The sequence below is a fragment of the Myxocyprinus asiaticus genome, chromosome 4 (genome assembly GCF_019703515.2).
Source record: "Myxocyprinus asiaticus isolate MX2 ecotype Aquarium Trade chromosome 4, UBuf_Myxa_2, whole genome shotgun sequence".
Classification (NCBI taxonomy): Eukaryota; Metazoa; Chordata; class Actinopteri; order Cypriniformes; family Catostomidae; genus Myxocyprinus; species Myxocyprinus asiaticus.
The window spans coordinates 16,441,840-16,459,321 of NC_059347.1; the positions used below are offsets into that span (position 1 = coordinate 16,441,840).

General features: G+C 40.2%; 1 protein-coding gene and 1 long non-coding RNA gene across 2 annotated transcripts in view; one reads left to right on the top strand and one right to left on the bottom strand.

Moving 5' to 3' along the window:
* Positions 1-17,482, top strand: part of LOC127439839 (transmembrane protein 132E) — a 549,732-nt gene that overhangs the window by 291,231 nt on the left and 241,019 nt on the right. The window lies entirely within an intron of this gene.
* Positions 1,780-7,627, bottom strand: LOC127439919 (uncharacterized). Its single transcript, XR_007897023.1, has 4 exons — positions 7,490-7,627; positions 6,876-6,947; positions 6,113-6,244; positions 1,780-3,965 (listed from the first exon to the last, which is right to left on the bottom strand). It is a non-coding gene; the product is annotated as an uncharacterized LOC127439919 (long non-coding RNA).

A 17,482-nucleotide genomic window follows, 5' to 3' on the forward strand; every position in this document is an offset into this window, starting at 1 on the left:
CAGCCTACAGAGAGGAGGTGCACACTTTGACACACTGGTGTCAGGAGCACAACCTCTCCCTCAGCGTCAGTAAGACAAAGGAGCTTGTGGTGGACTTCAGAAGAAAAGACAGAGAACACAGTCCCATCACCATCAATGGAGCACCAGTGGAGAGAGTCAGCAGCTTCAAGTTCCTGGGTGTCCACATCACTGAGGAACTCACATGGTCCGTCCACACTGAAGTCATTGTGAAGAAGGCTGATCAGCGCCTCTTCTTCCTGAGACGGCTGAGGAAGTTTGGAATGAACCGCCACATCCTCACACGGTTCTACACCTGCACTGTGGAGAACATCCTGACTGGCTGTATCTCCGCCTGGTACGGCAATAGCACCGCCCACAACCGCAAAGCACTGCAAAGGGTGGTGCGAACTGCCAGACACATCATCGGAGGTGAGCTTCCCTCCCTCCAGGAAATATATACAAGGCTGTGTGTGAAAAAAGCTCGGAGGATCATCAGAAACTCCAGCCACCCGAGCCATGGGCTGTTCTCACTGCTACCATCAGGTAGGTGGTATCGCAGCATCAGGACCCGCACCAGCCGACTCCACGATAGCTTCTTCCCCCAAGCAATCAGACTTCTGAACTCTTGATCTCCCACGATCAAAATACATCAGCACTGCACTTTATTACCCTTACTCTTATATCTCACACCGGACTGTCATAAATTATATTATTATTATTATATTATGTTCTCTTTTAACAACTGACTATCAGCCGACAGCCTGAATGTCAATACAGTACAATACTGTACATTCTATATATATATATATATATATATATATATATATATATATATATATATATATATATATATATATATATACTTTTTTTATATATATTTTTATTTTTAATTTTTATTGAATAATGTGTATCTATATAGTAAAAAAAATTAAAAAAATTAAAAAAAACAGCGTATTGTATACTGTACAGTGTATGCTATTATTTGTATATTGTTGAGTGTAATTATGTGTATAACAGATGTTTAAATTGTGTTAATTTGATGTTATTGTAAATTGGTATATGTCTCATCACTGTCACGACTGCTATGTTGATCGGAACTGCACCCAAGAATTTCACACACCATTGCACTTGTGTATATGGCTGTGTGACAATAAAGTGATTTGATTTGATTTGATAGTCAATCCAGAAATGGAGTCTGTAGTACAGCTCATCTCAAAACTGAATACAACTCATCATGTCAAAACTGAAATGTCACCAATGTAACATCAAGATACATGGAACCAAGATGTTAGAAAATAAATTAATTAAATAATTTAAACAATGAAATTGTAGTGGTGCAGTGATTGGCTGTTTCTCTACATCATCGTTTCATAGGCTGTGGGTCACGACCCAAAATGGGTCACGGAGCCGTAAAAAACTGGGTCACCATGTATTTTAATAAATGTAAAACTATTTCCTTAGAGTAACTGAACTTCGCAGATTGTGTTACCATGTGATGGAATGTCCCATAGAACTAACTGGAACTGAGTGCTATAAGAAGTGTCTCTGCTCCCTTATAATGATTTCACACCGAAATATCATTATGCATGCTCTGTGCCAGATAAATAGGCTTGACATCTTTCCATGGTATCTGCCGAGGTGCTGTCAGGTGCTGGTCATGTAGCAAACTTTCACTCAGTTTGTCTTTCTCACTTTCTACTGTGACTGTGTACACTAGTCATACAGAAAAATGTCAATTCAGTGATGGATTTGTTTTTCTCGGTTTAATGTAAAATATCAGAAAGTCAAGTCATTTTTATCTGTATAGCGCCTTTCAAAGCAGCTTTACAGAAAATCTTGCATTAACAGAAAATGAAACCATAATATCTATAAAGTCTTAGAGTCATCATTGTGTAGTTTGATTAAATACGATTATGAAGTGTGTATAAAAATAAGTAATTAAATACTAATTGTATTTAGAAACCCAGTGAGCAAGCCGAAGGTGACTGTGGCAAGGAACACAAAACTCCATAAGATATTGGTTAATGGAGAAAAATAACCTTGGGAGAAACCAGACTCACTGTGGGGGCCAGTTCCCCTCTGGCTAACCAGCATGAATATAATGCCAATATTACTTAATTGTGTGCAGTGCATGGTTTAAAATTATTAAACTAAGTAAGAGTTAAGGGCCAGTGTTTAAACAAAGATTTTGTAAGAACTGTAAGATTAATGACTAATGTCTTTGAAGTTCATTTTGGATTAACTGCAGAAGTTCATATAGATGCATTGTCCTTTGTTAGTTGGCTGTTGAAGGCATTTGTTGGCAATTTATTGATAGTCTATGTATTCCATTTTAAGAGTGTAGTCCATCATTAGACCAAGGTGATGCTGGCCGAGATCAGTGAGGTGCTTCGCAGTACAACTGGGCGGTCATTTCGGTGAGGTCTATCCTAAGTCCAAGGTTCAGGCAATAGCATATAAATTATCCCATCTCTTATGGTTGGAGTTGGCATCAGTTCATCCGCTGAGGTCCATTGTAATACACTGAAGTGATGTCTGGCTGGCATCGGCTGCATTTAAGAGACACGTAGCAGTGGAGTCTGATACCAAGCAGGAATGGATCTGGATCCGGCCAGTTCTGGTGACCTCGTTAAAGAAAGAACAAGGAGTGCCCAGAATGCTTTTACATTTTATTCTGGTGCTACAGATAGCGTTTTGCACAAGCAACCTCTGAGACACAGATTCTGGTACTGTGGAAACCAGGAAGTAATTAAGTTCTAATAAACAATGGTGACCGTGATTCAGATGTTGCATTTTCGCTTTAAAATGACATTTTTACTTCACTGATGGTTAGGTTTAGGGTTGGGGTATGAGTTAGGGGGTAGAGTTAATGACAAATGCATCCCTGTTGACTGTATTACATCATTTACAACCAAAAATACAACTCTCTTTTGGCACCACTCTGTTGACATTCCACCCAAAAGACGGGAGCTCACAAGTGCCCTTTCTTTTAACAGCACTTCCAGCTTCAGCCACTGGGGGCAGTAATTCATATTTCAGTAATCAGCAGCTACTGTAAACTTTCAAACTAGTGTTGCCAAATTCACAGTGCAATCAGTCTGTTTATTTTTTGTTTTGTTTTTTGGTTCAGGATCGCTTAAAGATCGCTGAAAGAGGAAATGGAAAATCCAGCGTGGAGCTGGACCCGAATGATTATAGAAAACTTTGACCAGAGAGGAATTGTTGCCACTATACTCCACTTACAAACGCTGTTCCAGACCAACTTTCAGTCGTTGTGTTGTTTGATGATACCCAAGCTTGATATATGTTGTCACAAAATAAATATGACCATTTACTGAAATATTTTTTTTTTCTCTGAAATGTTAATAGTATAAAAACGTATAAAACTTTATTTATATACGCTTTTATACAATAATAATAATAATAATAATAATAATAATAAATAAATAAAAGAAAAAGATTACAGACTAAATCATAGCCGTTTCGATATGCAGTACAACAGCACTCTTGCTTTTGTGATATTGCTTAAATATCAGCTGACTAAATTTGGTTGAGTGGGCTCCCCTCACTTTTTTTTTATTTTTTATCTACTGCCAGTTGTTCACCACTCTCGGGGAGCTCATGCTATAGCAGCATGCAAAGGGAGTCAGGTGCATATTCGCTGATGCATGGTCTTCATCAAGACCGTCCCTCCCCCTCTACGTCCCAATCCAGAAGGGGACACATTGAAACAGCTGACAGACAGAAATCTCCAAGTAAAATTGTATTTCCAATTGAAGAGGCAGATTATACTAATATCACACTTCACTTGGCAGCACTTAAGGAGTTGCAACATCAGATAAGAGCTGCAGACAAAAAGAATGAGAGAAAAAAGGCTCCTTTCCGTGGAGAGAACAAAGTCAGCCTCCTTCCTCTTGACCTTCACCGGTACTCTTCAACTCTTGTCTCACTCCATAAGAGAGTTTCTGTGTGAACACAGAAGACGAATGATGGTGGTATCATCACTAGCTAACTATGACATGTCCATATTAAGCATTCATTCCCTCACATTAGATAGGCAGCGGCTTGTTTTTAAGCTTTAATTTAATTAGGCCACAGACTTCGCAATCCAATTATCCCCTTGCAAGGTCCTCCGAGATCACACACACTCAGCCCCTTTCAAGGAAAGTACCTGCAGATTGTTATGGAAGTCACTGTCAGGATGAATGTCTGTTAGGTTTGTCAGTGATCATCAGAGCATCCTGTTTTATTGGCTGCATGAATGCAGGGAATGAGAACAAAGAGCCTGAGGCACCTCTGTGTTGCTTATGTTTTTGTCACCCTGGGTTTGGGGTAATTAATTTATGAGGTACAGAAAGTAATTGTTCATTAAATTAATGTCAAGGAAGTTGACCTTCTCTTTTCCTGTTAACAGTAACACACACTATGCACTGCTTTGTGGGTCTTGTACTGCATTACAATGTTTTTTTCACCCGTGGGACATTAAGCAAGGACTTTTATAAAGGATACACTCATAGGTCTGGGCTTTTCAATTGGAAGATTAAAGAGTTATATCTTCTCAACAGAAGATTATCACATATATTGAAGCTTTCAGCATTGCAAGACCATAGATATAGAAAATTGCGGTTGTTCTGATGAGAAACTTGCCATAAAAATCAGTTTTGTGGCTTTTAGTCCAGGTCTATTAACTTAGAGACCATCTAAATGCTTGTGCACTCTTAAAAGTTGACAGATTTAACTATTAGCAGATATATGCATTTAAAATGTACAATATTTTTTTCTTTCAGGAAAAGATTGATTACTTATCTTGTACTCAGGGGTGCATGCAAATTTTTGCCCAATAAAATGCTCTAGAATGAGAATGTCCCCTCCCCTTTATACCACCTGCCTCTGACTAGCAATAGAGTGCAACGGTCCCTGCCCAGTTCTGCGACCGTTTTGGTTCCAGAATGATTTATTTAATTATTAACTTATTTGTTTTTCATAAGAACTTTATAAAATTCTTTATAAAAGCATTCCATGAACGTTCATGTAAGCCATGAACCAAACCAACCAGCTCAGAGGTAAATCACAACATTAATTTAATTAACAGACAAAAAGATGAAGGTCTAAGACTCTGTACATGAACTTCTGTATTGAGGGAATAAACTACAATCCCATTAAGCATGGCAAATGATGCAATCAAATTAAAAACCATGGAAATATATAAAACTATTGATTTAAAGTTTCTGACATAGGAATAGAAACAATCAATTATAAAATTGTTACAAAATATTCATTTTAGGGCTGTGAATCAATTAAAAATTTGTAACTAATTAATCGCAGTTTCTGTGATTAATCGTGATTAATCACATTTGAATTATGGTCCATGAAACATTAAAACAAACATTTTAAAAAATCTTTACTTTATACTTTGTCTATAAGAACTTGGTTGAAATTGGTTAGTCATCATTTATTTTAATTATATAAATTTGTACGTTTTTTTGTTGTTGTTTTTTCTTGCGGATAAAGTTAACTAGACGCATTTTTAAAGGTTTTAATCTTTGACACAAGTATATGTATAAATGCCATAAAGTCAGTGGACATGTTGTAATTAAAAAGTTCTTCTGGTGTTGTACAGATATAAAACTTATTTAATTCTGGTTTGAACTGACAACATCTACGGTAACCCAGATAACTGCTCTGTACACTTGTGTTGAGAAGAATAGCCTGTTGTTTTGACGGCACGAGGGGGACCTACACAATATTAGGCAGGTGGTTTTAATGTTGTGGCTGATTGGTGTATGAGACTATGTGTATGTGGTTATAACTGTTTTAGTAGAAGTGGCCACGCCCGCTACGTATATTTTGGCATAGCTTTGCGACGATGAATCGAATTATTATTATTGCCTGAGAAAAAAATTATAGAAAAGGTAATTGTGACAGGGGTGGCCAGGCTTCAGTCCCTAGCTCCACCACTGATGAAAACTCAACAGACCCCAAGGTCATTGTCATTCACCATTTATGACTTGCACTATGTTTTCAAGTAACTCAATAACCCCATTTGAATTCCTCCCCCACAAACCTCAATTATAAATTCACAGAAATCTGATCCCCATACCCCTGAGCTTACCGGATTTCCAAAATTGCTGGCCAACCAAACATCTCCCCAGGTCCCATCAGTGCTGCAGTAGTCAGCTCATCTGAAATTGGACGCGCTTGAGGGACCATCGAATGGAGCCTTCCCAATACTCTGCCAAGGCTACTGAATTAAACATGAGATAAGATCTGCAATTTAATGTTTTTTTGTTTTGTTTTTTCACCTCAAGAAAATATATTTCAGCTCTTTTGTTCATTAATGCAGCATGGCATATCTAAAGCAAGGTGACAGTTTTTGTGTACATCCTATACAATGAATGATAGCAGGATGAAAACATAATATTTGTCATCTGTTACAATGTTTTTGAATATTACAGATAAAAAAACATTTTTGATTCATGTGTGATTAACTGAACCATTCCTATATATGCAGTACTGTTTGAGAGCCGTTATAAAAAATAGTAATAATAATGTGCATATGAAAAATTATTATGAATATGTCATTTAAAGTATTTAAATAAATATGTATACCATAATTTTAAAAAATGCATTGGTAGAGCTCAGGCACTTAAACATCATTAATGATAAATGGCTAGAAAATTAACAGGATGCTTAACTGGAAATAAAAGCTAAAGTTAACCATTTGTTGCACTGAGATTAAGCCTACATGGGTGTGAACTGCAAGGTAATTTTGATCATTTTTAACCAACATTTGTTAATATCATACCAACTGTGTGATAAACCAGTTAATACAACAAAACATCACAAAATTCATGGAATCCATTGCTAATATTTACTTATTTTTGTCCTCTTGTTTTCCCACCACATCTGGTGTCACGTCCTGGAGGAGGATGTCATCACGGAACTGGCTTTTGTTAGTTAAAGGGATATTACAAAAGATTAAGATGATGGAAAGTTAAATTAAATACAGGAAAAACCTATCAAATTAATACAAATTAAAACAATATTCTCAAGAAAACATGTTTCATTTGAAGCACTTTGATTAGAGAGAAAAATAGTATATTTTTTTTTTACTAATTCTTAATAAACTGCCTGTTTTGTTGTTGTTGTTGTTGTTGTTGTTGTGATTTTGTTTGTTTATTTTTTGTAGAAGTTTGTGAATAGCACCCAGGGACATGGCAATGCATCCACTCAAACCAAAAGAGTGAATTTATTTAAGAATTATCTATGTCCACTTACTGTTATTGTGATATTGTGATAAAATAAAATTAGCTTATATGACTTACATCTTTAAAATTGTGAGTTTAATATTTTATCCGATATATTAAGATGAAAATGTTCTGTCTAACAAGAATGACCCATAAATGACAACCATTCATCAGTTCCTCCCACCTAGGGAGATAATGAGAACCAAATATGTAACCCTGAAATATATATTGTTATTATATACCTCAAAAGTGCAACACTCTTAACAAGCACCATGTTTAGAACATGATGGCTGTATGTTTTCTTTTCATCTCACTTCAGCGTAGATAGTGAGCTAAAGGAACATCCTCTCCAGCATTTTTCCAAGAAAGAGTGATAGTTTAGTCACCAGCTGCTGCCTGTTAGCAACCTGAGGAAGAGAGATAAGAAAGCTTTGTCATCATAAAAGACACTTTGGTTTTTGTCTTTGTTGGTCTGTTAAAGAGCCGATCAATGTGTAATGGAAGAGAAACCCTGGCAGACAATCAGAACTTGAGGCCCTAATTTAACAGGGCCCGTTGTCTTTGCACAGGTTACGGGCCAGCATCACAAAAGTGAGTGATGTGTCTTTGAGCTGAAATCTGACATTATGTGTTAAATGAGTTCAAAATAAATGGTACAGTTTATAAAATATGCATTCATCGTCACTGTATTACAGTACATTCTGTACAGCTAAAAACAGCTAGCTTCACAACTCATTTTAGGCATTCATCCATGGACATTTCACCCAGAAAATGGAAAAACTCTTACCGCTTTGTCAACTGGGGGCAGTGTTTCGAATTTTGTTAAGCACAGACTGATTTTAAGCTAAAGAAAAGTCCACCTACTGTTTCAGATTTCACCGGGAGATCAGTCTTATTGTTCTTCATTGTAATGAAGCAAAACGCTACATGCTGAAGTCAGTGGCTAAAAGAACACTGCTGTCTTTTGTATTTAACATTTTATTACAATAAAGTTTTTTATTTATTTATTTATTTATCTATTTATTTATTTATTTTTTTACATAATTTATTTTTTATTATTTTATTTTATGATGTTATAGACTTTTTAAAACTCTGTAAACACCTAAAAGTAGTGGTAAGAGCTCATATACTGTAAGTGCATCTGACTTTGTTTTCTGTGCAGATAAATCAATACAAGTGGTCAACTTGCTTCACATTATTCTGTTCTTCTGTACACTTAGGAGTTTGCATATGCGTTTATGTCCATCTGGTCTCCATTCTTGCCTCTTAAATCACTAGGTGATGGGGGTAATTTTGTGCATGTCATGTTGTCCAGCAGGTGCTGTGGCCTGACATTGTGCCCGTGATTGTCTCCACAGTTAATCCGTCTTTTGTGATAGATTAGCAATATCCTGGTAACTCCACTCCGGGGAACGGCGATGGGAGAGCCCAGGCAGGCAGAGGACAATACTGAACCATGAAGCACACTGTCTAATTTCATTAGCCTCATATGCTTGGAGTGAGGGAGGTGGCCAGACAGCTGCAGTTTAGAATCTAATGTGCCATGAAAGGGCCAACAGAACTTCAATGGCCCCCAGAATAACTTCATTAAAGAGGCCCTCTGTCTGTTTCTCTCTCCTGTGTATCGACTTAATATCATATAATCTGGTGGAGATCGCTATGAAATTGTATAGAGGTGGTTTGATGTTCTATGTGTGATGCAAGTGGACACTTTCCTGCGAATACAAAAAATGTCAATCAAATCAATGAAAATGGCAACTGTTTGTCTGCTGATTTTTAAGGGAATGTGTTATGTTGCATTTTATTTTGTTGGAACTGGAATGTAGAATGGGCCACAGATGAGCCACTAGAGAATTAAAGTGCATGTCTTGTGTGGAAGTGGTACCCTGAGCTGCCCTAGAGAACATTATATCCCCTATAGAGTCCGCCACTGACTAAAGAGGAAGATAATACTTAAGTAATTAATTTTAAAGTTTATGAGCCATTGCACTTGCTAGATTGAGCCAGGATGTATGTACAAGTTAAAACAAATCTGAACTGGAGCATACACTTATGAAATAAAATGGACTGGAAACAGGGGTGGTTCTAGGGTCAGTGGACATCCAGGGCTTAGCCCAGAGACATCCATGTATGCATCATTATACACAAGATACACTTTAAAATATGTTTAAAAGTACATTTTTAAATGAAGTAAATCTTTCAATATTGCTTGTTAAAGAATACAAAACATATATTATTTATTGTTTGTCTGAGAATAAGTTGGATTGAAAAATTATCTATCAGCTGCTTTATTACACCACTATAGACAATCATCCGCAATCCTACTTAATAATACTGCTCAATGCTATTATTATGTGTAAACAAACTCATTGAACACAGGCTATATGTAAAAACCTACAAATCCAGAACCATGACACCAAGCTGTTATTCCTTGTCTAATTAGGAACCTGCCTACAGAATATCCAAAAATGATATCATATTAATCAAAGAAAATGCATGACCACAAAGTGAGAATACCAGACATTCCAAGATGTTCGATTTACAAACAAAAGTACAGCACAGGTTGGAAAGAAGTTAGGATTAACTGTCAATACAGTAATATGAAATAGGAATGGACTGACTTTCCTTTCACCAATGGCTGCAGCAGTGCACATGTCCACTGCATTCTTAGAAGCTATTATTGTGAGAATAAATATATACAGTTGCAATCAAAATTATTCAACCCCCCTGACCAGCAATAGATTCTGGTGATGTGAATTAAAACACATCAACTAAAACCTCAGTAAACAGTCAAAGTAAGTTTTTAATACACATTTGAGTGATTTTGAGAACAAAGAGTTCAGTTTACCCAAATTTTAAAATATAACTAATTCTCATCACAGATGTCGTCAAAAAATATTCAACCCCCAAAGTCAATCATTTGTGGAGCATCCTTTATCCATAATAACAGCAAATAAATGTTTCAGGTAAGTGTTCTCAGGCTTCGGACACCTCTCTATTAGAATTTTTACACATTCCTCACATGAGCAAAAGCTTCCAGCTCATTGACATTCTTTGGTTTCTGTGCTGCCACTGCTTCCTTGAAATCCCAACAAAGGTTTGCAATGGGATTTTAATGATGGACTGAAAGGGCCATTTAAGGACATTCCACGACCTATCCCTGAACCAGATTTTGGACAACATTGGATGTATCCTTGGTGTTATTGTCTTTCTGGAAAGTCCAATGATCACCGAGATTCAATTTACGCATTGAAGGCTTCACATTTTTCATTGCTTTCTTCCACACCCCAAGAAGGTTGCTGTTGTACCATATTTAAAAAATGTATGAATGGTGCTGCCAACTTTGTCTATTGGAAACAGAAGTGCCTTGGAAATGTACTTTTAGCCATGACCTTTCTTGTGTAATGAAATAATCTCCTCTATTAGCTTTTGAGATAGCTTATTTTTAATAGCATTTTTTGCATAGAAATACATTTTTGCTTACAACATTACATTTAAATTTTAAAACTTTAAGTGCCGTTGTAGAGTTATGGCTTAATTTTGTTTTAAAACAATTACTTGAGTAGCCTTACATATTTAAGAAACAGGTACATGCAATAGGGGCTGAATATTTATGACATGGCTGTATTATTTTAAAATCCTGCTATTTAGAAATATTAGGTTATATATTCACACTATGACTTTGAATGTGTCACTCAACTGATATAGATGTAAAGTTTAAAAATTCTGGGTCATCAGAAAAGCTTACCTTTGTAAATCCTTACTGTCTTGGGGGGCGGGGGGGGGGGGGGGTTGAATAATTTTGATTGCAACTGTAGATTCATACATAAAGATAAGAAAGTCTATATTAAGTAAAGATTCCTTACCCATTCGTCAAAAACATAATCAATTTTAAATAATCTATTCTTATTAAACACAAACACATAGATAAATAACACACACACACACACACACACACACGTTGGTGCAGCTATCATTATGAGGACTCTCCATAGACATAATGATTTTTATACTGTATGAACTACAGATTCTATCCCCTAAACCTAACCCTCACAGAAAACTTTTAGCATTTTTACATTTTCAATAAAACATAATTTAGTATGTTTAAGCGATTTAAATTATGGGGACACTAGAAATGTCCTCATAAAAAACTGAAACAGAGTGTGTGCGCGCGTGTGTTTTGGGAAGACTGCGGCTGTGTGAGGGCTAGTCAGAAACCTCTCTAGATTTTCTTTGTCTCAAATAGAAATCAGAGAAACGATTAAAAAAAAAAAATACACAAAAATGAAAATAATATAATGATGAAACCTGTAGTTAGCCTCATTGACAATGCAATATATTAAGCTATATTGTAGTTACACATACCTGAAACAGCCGCATCTTGCTGTTTAAGTGCTGATGCTGGCTGAGGCTGTTTATTTATTTATTTTTTAAATGTCCATTTCATTATTGTTCAGTATACCTACGAACCATCTGTCTAAAGCAATTGAGGTAATTACATCCAAAAGTTTCAATCTCATTGGCTGAATCATATGTATCTTCTTATCGATGATTGGCCAGTTTACATGTCAGTCAGTACTTCTTGTCTGAGTGGGCGGTTCTTGTCAGGATGAATGAACGTAAAAGGAGACACTGTTTGATGCACAGCGAGCAGAATATTTTCTTCCAAAAAACTAAATAGCAACAAAAACTACCACAGTACTTTCCTAAACACCTGTTTTTCACTATGCACTGCAAAATGTTCCTGATCCACGAGATCTTTGCGTGTGGTGTCTAAAGGTTGATTTTGAGGCAGTTTGATGAAATTTTTTATATATATATTTTTTTGAAATGTTGCAAATTTATGTAGCTAACATAAAAAAAAAAAAAAAAAATTAAGTGGTGCGAATAGATTTATGAAAAATGTTCAAAATGGGTTCACATTGACTCATCCAATCATAATAGAGATTAGTTTGTTTATAGAATAGTCTACTTGAGATGTAATACAATGCCAAATGTGTTTGAAATTAACAGGAAATAGTTTATTTTTTTCTGAAGTAGTTATTTAGAGTAAGCATCATCTTAATTAAACAAATTTAATTTGTTTAATGTCTCAATTTATTTGCATTAGTTGACAAATTTTGTACTATAGCTATTGCCCCTATATCTGCACGATATTACTTTAAATCCCTTACTTTAAACCCCATTTTACCCCAGGTGTTACCTCACCACTCTTTTTAAATAACTGAATTTTAATTGAAACAATCTTCCGTTCCCTAGCTGTCACTCACTCGAAGTTGTGTCGATGTAGTGACACTAGGGGTCACTCTTGGGAGCCCCAAACACCTCTGCTTTTTTGAAAAAAGGCCAATGGGAATTGGCGAGTGGAATTTGCATGCCACTCCCCCGGACATACGGGTATAAAAGGAGCTGGTATGCAACCACTCAATCAGATTTTCTCTTCGGAGCCGAGCGGTTCTATTCATTGAAGCTGAATTCATCCGCGAGTTCATTCACCTCATCTGCTGGATTTTACGGCGCATTTCAGCGGCTTCTCCCCCTGGACACTTCGGCAGAACAACAAAAGAGTATATAAAAAAAAAAAAAAGAGAGTATATTTTCATTTCATTCTAAAAGAGCGGCAGACACGGAACGTCTTTTTAAAGATGCCTTTCCGTTTGTATGTTATTCATGGTTGCGGTCGTTATCTCTCTGCTTCTAATGGCCATAATCGTTGTCTTATGTGTCTGGGCACTGCCCACGTGGAGACATCGTTCGTGGATGGGTCTTGTCCTCATTGCGAGAACATGACCATGGCAACGTTGCGGTCGCGGCTTGCATTCGTAAGAAAGCAAGCCACCCCTGCGGCTCCCCGCCTCGGTCCTTCTACCTACGGGTATGAGGCTGTGCCGGTTGGTGCTGGGGGCGATTTGGGGACATCAATGGGACCACCTCCGCCGGGTATCCCCCCACAGACCTCCCATTTCCCAGCACGCTTGCTTGCCCTGGTCAGGCGCTCGGACGAGACCACCAGCTCGTCTCAGGGCGAGTTCGACCTCTTGTTCGGAGCCCGGGAAGATGATGAGTTATCGAGCGCAGCATCAGAGAGCGGGCTCGTCCAGTCAGATGCAGAGGCTTCGACTGGGCTTCCTCCTTCGGGAATGGTCGCCCAGTCCCAGGCCGACGCGGAAATGACGGACAGCCGCGAGCGTCGGGCTAGAGTGGAACCCTCCACTCTCCCCTGAATGACGATTGGACAACGATTGGTTCCTGGGCTCGGGGCGCCGCCCACGGCCAAGCCCCATCCCCGTTCCTTTCTTTCCGGAAGTGCATGAGATGCTGACAAGATCGTGGGAGGCACCTTTTACTGCCCGGTCTTTCAGCTCCCCCGCTCTCACTACCCTCGATGGTGGAGTGGCCAGGGGGTATTCATTGATCCCCCAGATGCACTTGTGCAGCAGAGCGCTGCCACCTGGCACGGGCACCCGAAGCTCCCGTCCAGGGACTGTAGGTTTATGTCGTCTCTGATGGCTAGGGCCTATGGTGCCGCTGGACAAGCCATCTCCGCCCTGCATGCCATGGCTCTCCTGCAAGTACACCAAGCCAAGGCGCTAAAAGAACTGCAGAGGGTAGTTCTGACACGGGCTTGATGCAGGAACTGCGCTCAGCGACCGACCTCGCTCTCCAGGCGACGAAGGTCACGGCGCAGTCTCTCGGGCTGGCAATGTCCACCCTGGTGGTCCAGGAGCGCCACCTTTGGCTCAACTTGGTTGAGATGCGAGATGCTGACAAGGCACGGTTCCTTAACGCCCCCATCTCGCAGGTTGGCCTGTTCGGCGACACCGTCGAGGACTTTGCCCAGCAGTTCTCGGTGGTGAAGAAGCAGACGGAGGCCATACAACACATCCTGCCCCGGCACGGCTCAAGACCCTGCACCCCGTCTGCTCGTCACCAAGGGCGTTCTTCTGCAGCAACAACACCAGCTCCGCCGCAGCACGCCCCGTGGCCCGGCCCCGGCGTGGAGCCCAATGCAGGAAGCAGATGCCACCCGTCTCACGGCCGGCCGTTAAGAACCTGAGGAAGGCTTCGAAGCGCCCCTGAGACTGGCAACCCAGGGGCGAGGAGACCTGCTTCTCTGGAGCTGGTGAGCAGACCACTCCATCCCCTGGTGGAGGGCCGGGAGGAAAATCCTTTGTTTCATTTTCTGCCGCATGCCCAAGAGGCTGCTGTACCCAAAAGTTCAACAAAAGGGTGGTTTTCTCATTTCCTGGATCACATGTCTGGTGCGCACGGCTGTCGTCATGACCACCGTCCCATTTTTGCAGGTATGGTGCTCCAGCGGCCCCCAGAGATGCGCAGTCAGATCAGTGCTTTCCTTCCTGCAGGAGAGGCTGGAGGGGTGGCTGTCCCCCTCCACCTTGAAGGTGTATGTAGCCGCTATTTCGGCTCATCACGATGCAGTAGTTGGTAAGTACTTGGGGAAGCACGACTTGATCATCAGGTGATGAGAGGCGCTAAGAGGTTGAATCCCTCCAGACTGCGCCTTGTCCCCTCATGGGACCTCTCTGTAGTCCTTCAGGGTCTACAAGGAGCTCCCTTTGAGCCCTTGGAGTCAGCTGAGCTTAAGGCACTCTCTTTGAAGACTGCCCTCCTGTCTGCTCTCACTTCCATCAAGAGGGTAGGGGACCTGCAGGCGTTCTCTGTCAGCGAATCGTGCCTGGATTTCAGTCCGGGTTACTCTCACGTGATCCTGAGACCCTGACCAGGCTATGTACCCAAGGTTCACACGACCCCTTTTAGGGATCAGGTGGTGAACCTGCAAGCGCTGCCCCAGGAGGAGGCAGACCCAGCCTTGGCATTGCTGTGTCCGCTGCGAGCTTTACGCATCTATTTGGATCGCACGCAGAGCTTAAGAAGCTCCGAGCAGCTCTTGTCTGCTTTGGTGGACAGTGTAAAGGAAGCGCTGTCTCCAAACAGAGGATTGCCCACTGGGTCATTGACACCATTGCGATGGCATATCAGGCTCAGGATGTGCCACCCCTTGCAGGATTACGAGCTCACTCTACCAGGAGTGTGGTGGCTTCCTGGGCCCTGGCCAGTGGCGCCTCTTTGGCAGACATCTGCAGAGCAGCGGGCTGGGCAGCAACCTACACCTTTACGAGGTTCTACAATCTCCAGGTTGAGCCGGCCTTGTCCCATGTATTGGCAGGCACGAGCAGGTAAGTTCCGGGACAGCTGGCCGGGTGTACCGCTTGCGCATAGCACCTTTCCCCTCCCTTGAGGTTAAGATGTGCACTCTTGATTCCAAGTCGTGTTCACAGACTGTGTTCCCTGGATGACTTTCGTCCTTAGCCCTCTGGCAGTTGAGTTTGTGGAGAAACTCACTGCCGGCCCAGTACGTGTGCTAATGAGGCCCCTGTACTGAGGTAAGTGCTCCACATGTGCTGGTTCCCCAAAGGCGACCCGATGTGATATCTTCCGCAAAATCGTTTCCCTGTTGGTAAACTGCATCTTCCTTGGGCAGAGGCCCCTCTGTCCCCGGTCGCCATGCTTTGTAGAAACTCCTCCCCCTTCGGGTAGGACCTACCATAGGACCTCTCCACATGACATACTTCCGACAAGACTCGGTAAGACCATGTGACGTATTCCACTCAAAATACCCCCCCCCCTTTTTGGGTGGGGTGTGTCCTCCGTGGACACCCCCTGACGTAGACACTTATGGCTCCCAGCCTCAGCTGGGCTAGACTGTCCCTTTTGTTGTGCAGTTGACTTGTTCCCAAAGGACCGTTAAACACTCATAAGAGCGTTGGGGGAGGTTACGTGATGGCCTGGTACACTGGCTACGAGGCACACAGCGGTCTGCCCATCTCGCACCGCCAGTTCACGTAACACAGTTCAGTTAGTTGTGGCATTTTGTATAGGGACCCCTAGTGTCACTACATCAACGCAACGTCGAGTGAGTGACAGATAGGGAACGTCATGGTTACTTGATACATTTTGTAACCAGAGAAAAAGCTAAATTTCCTAAATGGGTGCCTTTAGCCCCATTGTACCCTACAAGGTTACACAACCTTATACACCCCTAGCATCGCCCCAGATTGGCAAATTAATTGCCAGCCATTGTTTCTTCAGCCTTTTTTTAATCGAAGATGGCAGAATGCTGTGCTGGATTGTACCAGCCCAATTTATCCCCTGACTAGACCAGACAAGACTAGATGAGACTGAATCTTCGTTCATTTGTTTTATATCTTAGTTGTTGCTTTTTTCAGCAACCAGGCACAATGTAATTAGAGGATTCTACAGTGTGTAACTGGCAACAGATGCTTCCTTTTCTGTTTATTCTCTCTCTGGAGGGGGTAATGTGACCATGTTTCCCTGGGACATGCACAGGCATTTTGAGGGGCAGGTGCTCTAAAGCTTTTTGAGGGGCAGTTGCTTAAAATAGTCTGCCCGGTAGGGGTTGGGGGCTTTTGGAATACAATATTCGCCGGACTTGGTGTGTGCGCGACATCAATTTCTTTTTCGCTATAATATTTATTTATTATTTAGCCCTGTGTTACATTTTAATGCTCAACTAAAATTAATGGCACTTTTATCAGTGAAGTAGGCCTGTTAATGTATGAAAATATTATGTTTAATAATTTGTAAAAAAAATTGCATAAATTACTTTGTATTCATAATTATTTTCAAAAATATGCTAAAGATGAAAATATACATGGTGGGATAATTTGCACTATACAAACAAAAAATGGGTTTAGGTTTCATTCACTGGTTCAAATATGTAATTGTGGATAAGAAATAGGATAAATGCTTATTGCATTGTGTTGAACAGAAGAATGCACAACTGTTAGAAGATTTTAAAAAAAAAGTTCTGATCATTCTTTGTATTTATGGAGTACAGGGAGGTTTGGTTCATAAAAAATAAAATAAAAACATAATTCTGTTGTTACGTCGATTATTGAGCCAATATGAATAAAGGGTAATATCATGTCTGCCTTTATGCAAACTAACACAAACAGATGGTAAGTAGACTGCTGATTATGTGTAATACTGCATATAATCACAGGAACATTTACCGAACCAATAACTGAAATATAAATAAAATCTGGTATCTATACAGGCAGATAAGTCTGATCTTTAAGCCAAGCAGGCTCACAGAATTAAAAACTTAATGACGTGTAACACGATAAGGACACAGTACACTATCGCCTACCTCTCCAAATGTGTTCTCCAAATATTACACAATATGCATAATA